The sequence below is a fragment of the Canis lupus genome, chromosome 37, assembly GCF_003254725.2.
Source record: "Canis lupus dingo isolate Sandy chromosome 37, ASM325472v2, whole genome shotgun sequence".
Taxonomy (NCBI): Eukaryota; Metazoa; Chordata; class Mammalia; order Carnivora; family Canidae; genus Canis; species Canis lupus.
The window spans coordinates 9728667-9735718 of NC_064279.1; the positions used below are offsets into that span (position 1 = coordinate 9728667).

Below are 7052 nucleotides of genomic sequence, written 5' to 3' on the forward strand. Positions count from 1 at the left end.
AGAAATTCTAAAACTGAAAAGTGGAATATAAAACATTTGCTGGGTGGAGCAGAATGGAGATAACAGAGGAAAGAGTCAGTAAACTTGGAGATAGATCAATAGAATTGCTCTAACAAATAGACGGGGGGTGGGGGGGGGGCACCTGGGTGGCTCTGTCAGTTGAGAACCTGACTCTTGATTTTGGCTCAGGTCATGATCTCATAGGTCATGGGGTTGAGTCTTAGGTCAGGCTCTGGGCTCAGCAGAGAGTCTGCTTGAGATTCTCTCCCTCTGCTCCTCACCACTGCTTGTACATGTACTCTCTCTCTCTCTCTCTCAAATAAATAAATAAATCTTTAAAAGAAAACAGACAGGAAGGAAGAGGCAGGGAAAGAAGGAGGGAGGTAAAAAAGAAAAGGAAAATTAAAAGACAGAAACTCAGAGACCTGAAAGACGATATCAAAACATGTCAAAACACCTTAACGAATTTATAATTAAAGTCCCGGGAGAATAATAGCATGAAGCATAAAAGAATATTTTTAAAAAGTCACAGCCAAAATTTTTCCAAATTTGGTAAAGTCATAAATTTACAGATTGATGAGGCTCAGCAAGACTCTAGCAAGATAAATATGAAAAAGCCCTTATTAGCACATGATAATCAAACTGCTAAAAAACTACAAAAAAGAAAAAGTCTCAAAAGCAGCCTGAGAAAAATACATTTCCCCCAGGTTATTGTTAGCTTCGTATCTGAAACAATGGAGGCCACAATACAGTGGAGTGACATATTTAAGATAGTGAAAGAAAAAAAAGCTATATGCAGTGAAAATATCCTTCAAGAATGAAGATGGAATAGAAACACATTCTGAGTTAAGAAAAAGAAACTAAGAGGATTCATCCTCAGAAGTCCTGGACTACAAGAATTACAAAGAACATTCTTCAGCCTGGAGGAAATGGTACTAGATGGAAACATGGATCCTCAGGAAGGAATAAAGAGCATTAGAAACGGTAAAGAGCTGGTAATTATAAACACCTTTTAATTCAACCTTTAAGAATGCATACAGTTTAGAGCAAAAATTATAACACTGTCTTGTGGGATTTATAATATATGAGGCTACAATAAATATGCTGATTATAGCATAAAAGAGAAAGGAGGTAAATGCAACCCCTATGGTTGCAAGTTTTGTACGTTTTACATAAAATGGTTAAGAATAGGGACACCTGGGTGGCTCAGTGGTTGAGCGCCGTGGGCTCAGGCCATGATCCTGGGGTCCTGGGATCGAGTCTTTTACCTCTGCCTGTGTCTCTGTATCCGTGTGTCTATTGTGAATAAATAAATAAAAATGATAAAGAATAACTCTAAGAAGGCCATAAAAATTAAGGATAAATTTTGGATTTTTAAAAAAATATATTGTTTATTTATTCACGAGAGACACAGAGAGAGGGGCAGAGATAAAGAGGGAGAAGCTGGCTCCTCGCAGGGAGCCAGATGTGAGGGATCATGACCTGAGCTGAAGGTGGACGCTCAACCACTGAGCCACCCAGGTGTCCCAAGGATAGACATTGTAATTCCTAGAGTAATTAGTCGAAACATACAATAGAAAAAGATATAGCTAAACAGCCAATAGATAGATTAAAATGCAATTCTAAAATATATCCAACCGGTCCAGAAGAAGGCATAAAAGGATCAACAGAGGAACAAATCAACAACAGGAACAAACAGAAAACAAGTAACAAAATGATAAACGTAAATCTAACCATATCAATGAAAACAATTCAATGGTAATAGGAGTCTTTCAAAAAATGGCATTGGAATAACTGGATTATCCATATGGAAAAAAATCAAACCCTCGCTCACACTATACACAGCTAGAATCCGCCATGGATCAGCCAAATCCATAATCAAAAGCAAAATCATGGTGCTTTTAGAAGATAATCTAGGGAAATAGTTTCATGGTCTGGGGATGGGCAACACTTTTTAAGACAGGATACAAAAGCAATCAACTGATTTGGGAAAATGATAAATTAGACTTCACCAAAAACAAAAACTTGTGCTCATCAAAAGTTACCGTTAAAAATAAAGAATAGATAAGCCACAACGAAGTGAAAACTGGGATTTATTTATAAGAGGACTATTTATAAAGATGTGATCAGAGTTTAGGGAAACCAAAAGAGATAATGCCAGACCAGAGCTGGAACAGCAGAGGGCAAGCAGAGGTTACCGGAAGCCCGAAAGATAGAATCCTGTACAAAGAGTCACATTTGGGGGAGCTGGGAACTCCAGGATGCAGATCGGTGATCCTTAGTCAAGGAACACAGCCAGCTTGGGGCAGTTCCATAGGATAAGACCTAGGAGAATAAACAGCCTCACATTACTCTCCTCCATCTCTCCCGTCTTTCCCGAAGGCTCCCTCTTGACTGAAACCAACCAGAAGCCAAGGGCAGGGAGACACTGTAGGGGCCCCCACCCCCATCACCTTGGCATTTATATTCCCATATGATTCTCTTCAAAATCACATTTTAACATTTTTATTATATGATCACACAGGACTTGCCAACAGGACCATTCCAGAAGTCCCCACAGACACGTGGTCAGATCTCTGCCAACTCTCAGCTTCCCAGCTCCTTCAGCTCTCACACTACCCATCAGAAGGTTAGGGATTCCAGAAAGCACAGTCTTGGACAGCACATTCACGTTGCCTGACAGACTCTTTTCTGAGAAAGCTTTGGTAACTTTGGTTAACCCAGAGCCTACTGTGGCAGATTTCCCTACCCCCTGTCACCATGCTTTTTAATGCTTCATCTCATCCTCCAGGGTGGAGTGGATCAGCCAGCTATCTGTACATTTTCCAGGGACTTTTTTTTTTTCCAGGGACGTTTGACAGACATTTTGAAATTATGCCTGAGTGACCAGACCAAAATTTGAATGTGGGATAAAGTAGAAGCGTCAGGTAACTGATAGTATTTGGAGCAGAAAGCAGCTAAGTCACCAGTAGAAACAGAGCACTGGAATAGGGTTAGATTCTAATTTCTGAAGAGATTAAAAAAAATCAGATCCCCTAAATCTCAACTGCTTCTTGAACCAATTTTCAATTTTTCAAGAGACTTGCTAAGGCTTTGAGCTGTATCCCAAGAAACCTGAAGAAACTCTAACAGACCTCAGTTCTTGCAAACTTAATATACTCAATTGTTTCTTTCCTGCAGTTAAGTGACAGGCATAAAAGAAAAAGGAAACTTATTGCCTCGCACAATTGAGCAGTCTTGAAGTAGTCAAGTGAATTTTGATCTAGCCGCTCAATTATATCACTAAGGACTTTTCTCATTGTCTATTCCTTCTGCCATCGACAATGTTGGCTTCATTTCTAGGTTTCAGACAGAACCTATCCTTTCGTGGTGGCAGCAGTTTCAGCCCTTACCATTTTATCATTGAGTGCTTGGAGAGCAGAAAAGAAACTTCTGATAATTTCTGTACAAATCTTGAGATTCACTCTGATTGAATCAACTCCTATCACATTCCTATCCATGAACCAGTCTCAAGCACCAAGGGCATTATTAGAGCTAATATATCAATGTTTTACACATGAAGCTAGAGATGGGTTCAGCTTTTATAAAACTATCTGACTTCCCAAAGGTATGGGGGTTATGAAGAATGGGACAGTGGAGAACGGATGCTTGGAAGCAGCACATATGTCCACATATGTCCTAAATGGCTATCCAAAGATTATACCTCTTCCACCGGTTTATTGAGTCCTGGCATTTGGCTTTAGGACTCCATAGACCATTCCAAATATTTCAGACATATTTTATTAAGCTCTGGTGGGCCACTCCAAAGGGGAAGATGGGTTTATCCTAGAACTTCTCTCTCCACTAAATTAAAATAAGATCTGTAGTCAGCCATCTTCTTCCTGCCTTCTACTAAAATACCCAGACATACACATACTATTAAAGGTATTTCATTCTTGGGGTACCTGGGTGGCTTGGTTGGTTGAGTGTCTGCCTTCAGCTAAAATGGTGATCCCAGGGTCCTGGGATTGAGCCTCACATCGCGCTCACTGCTCAGCAGGGAGCCTGCTTCTCCCTCCCTGCCTGCTCATGCTCTCTCTCTCTTTTTCTCGCTCTTAAATAAATAAATAAATAAATAAATAAATAAATAAATATTTTAAAACGGTATTCTATTCTTGCATGGGTCAAAATCCACACAGAAAAGATGCTTCATGGGGCACCTGGGTGGCTCAGTAGGTTAAGCATCTGACTCTTGATCTCAGCTCAGGTCATGATCTGAGGGTCATGCCCCACACTAGGTTCCAGGCTGGGTGTGGAGCCTACTTTAAAAAAAAAAAATGTTTCATGCAATAACCCTGAAGTTTCCCTAATATGGCAGCTAAGGGTTTTGAGCATTTTAATGAGGTACCAATTAAATACATTTATCTCTACTTTATAGCTACCTTGTTTCCCATTATTCCTCTCTCACCTGCCTGCAAGACCCAGGATGCTAGTGATAGGATAGTGACAAATTAAAACCACAGAGAGATACCACTTTGCTAGATCAAAGCAAGCTACAGAACTCAAACTTGACAAGCTGATAAGCCAATGGAACAGGAGATACAAATTATGCTGATCTATTCCTTTACTATACAAATAAAAAAGGTAATAAGATACCTTGAAAATAGAGTAAATAAAGAATATGTTTTTAAAAATTAGGCAAGCAGTTAGTTTGGGCTGTTGGCATATTATCCTTGATTACAGAATTTTAAACTAAAGGTTTCCACTGATTCACAAGAAAGATTCTCTTATAATTTGTTTACATTTATGTGTTTCAACCAATTAAGTACCCTTTTGCAAAACAATGAACTTCAACCCATACCTTCCAACATATATGAAAATTAACTCAAAATGGATCATGAACCTAAATGTAAAATCTAAAATTATAAAATTTCTAGAAGAAAACATGGGAGAAGGGTGCCTGTGTGGCTTAGTGGGTTAAGCGGCTGCTTTGGGCTCAGGTCATGATGGGGGATGGCTGGAGTCTGGTTCCCTCCTCAGCAGGAAGTCTGTTTCTATATCAGCTCCTCTCTTTACTCATGCTCTCTCTCACTCACTCACTCTCTCTCTCTCTCTCAAATAAATAAAAAGTTTGTTTTTTTTTTTAAAAAAAAAAAAAGAACACATGGGAGAAAATATTTATGACCTTTGGTTAGACAGATTTTTTGGATATGCTATTAAAAGCTCAATCCATAAAAGAATAAATTGAACTTCACCAAAATTAAAAACTTCTTCTCTTCAAAAGACAGTTAAAAGTGTAGAACAGACAAGCCACAGACTGGGCAAAAAATATGTGTAAATCATATATATCTGGTAAATAGTTGTATTCAGAGTATACAGCTGATCTTTGGACAACATGAGTTTGAACTGCGCTGGTCAACTTTATACATGGATTTTTTGGATAAATACAGTATAATACTGTAGTGTATTTTCCCTTCTTTAAGATTTTCTTAGTAATGTTTTCTTTTCTCTAGCTTATATTAATATAAGAATACAGTATACAATACTTACATAAAATAGGTGTTAAATCAACAGTTTATGTTATTGGTAAGGCTTCCAGTTAATAGTAGTCTATAGGTTAAGTTTTGGGGGAGTCAAAAGTTATAAGTGGATTCTTAATTCTGTGGGGGGTCTTTACCCCTAGTCCTTGTGTTGCTCAGGGGTCAACTGTACAAATAAATCTCATAATAACACATTTTAAAAATGGGCAGAGAAAATGAAGAGACACTTCGCCAAAGAAGATATAGGAATGGTAGGTAAACACATGAAAAGATGCTCAACAGTATTAGTCAAGAGGAAAATGCAAATTAAAACCACAGAGAGATACCACTTTGCATCTGTTAGAATGGCTAAAATTAAAATTATTGACCACACCAAATGTTGTTGAAGATGTGGAGGAATTAGAACAGACCCCTGGTGGGAATGTAAAATAGTACAAAACTTTGGGAAAAGTTTAGCAGTTTCTTATAAAGTTAAATATGTACCTACCATATAATCTAGTCATTCTGTTCTTACTTATTTATTCAAGAGAAAAGAAAGCATATGGCCACACAAAGACTTTTCCACAAATGTTCATAGCAGCTTTATTTGTAATCACTAAAAACTGGAAACAACACAAAGGTCCATCAATCTGTGAGTGAATAAACAAATTGTGGTATACCAGTACAATAAAATACGATTCAGCAATAAAAAAAGAATGGATTACTGATACATGAAGCAATATGAATAATTAAAATAATTATGATGACTAAAAGAAGCCAGGCCCCAAAGGAGAGTATATAATATAGGAGTTCATTTATAGGAAATTATAGAAGATGGGAACCTGGCTATAGTGACAGAAATTGGATCAGTGGTTGATTGGTGGTGGCAGGGATGGAGAAGATAGAGGGTAGGGAGGACGTGAGGGATGAATCACAAAGGGGCACAAAGAGGCAACTTTTGGGGATATGACTCTGTTCCCCATCTTGGTTGTAGTGAACATTCAACAGGCGTATATATGTCAAAACATCAAATTGTACAATTCAAATGTGTACAATTCTTTGTATGCCAATTATATTTCAGTAAAGTGTTAAATAAATAAAGACTTAGTGCTTGTTTCAGGAGCACATACACTAAAATTGGAATGATACGGTGTGGTCCCCGCACAATGATGACACACAAATTTGTGAAGCATTCCATATTTATAAATATGTACACAGGGACATTTAAATATGTTTGTTGGAAATATCCAACCATGTTGTCATTTGACAATATTTGCTGAATGTTTCCATGCACTGAAGGTACAAGAAAAGGTCTGAGATGTAACCCCTATAATCCAAAGGCTTTCAGAGTTGTTGGCAAGTTCTCATTTTGAACTTGTGGGGTCTGAGCTGTGTGTGGGATCTATGATCCAGATTTAGGATCTAGAAGTCCAGAGCCAAGGACAAGGTATGAGCTGAAGGCATAGATACTGGAGTTGGGATACATCACAAATGTATTTATTTGGAGAAATCACCCAATAGGACACTGTTGTATACTGGAGCACCAAAAAGATA

General features: G+C 38.1%; 1 pseudogene; it reads left to right on the forward strand.

The window, feature by feature from the left end:
- The first annotated feature begins 6605 nt into the window (after positions 1-6605).
- LOC112656824 (U6 spliceosomal RNA) lies at positions 6606-6702 on the forward strand (annotated as a pseudogene).
- Positions 6703-7052: the final 350 nt, after the last annotated feature.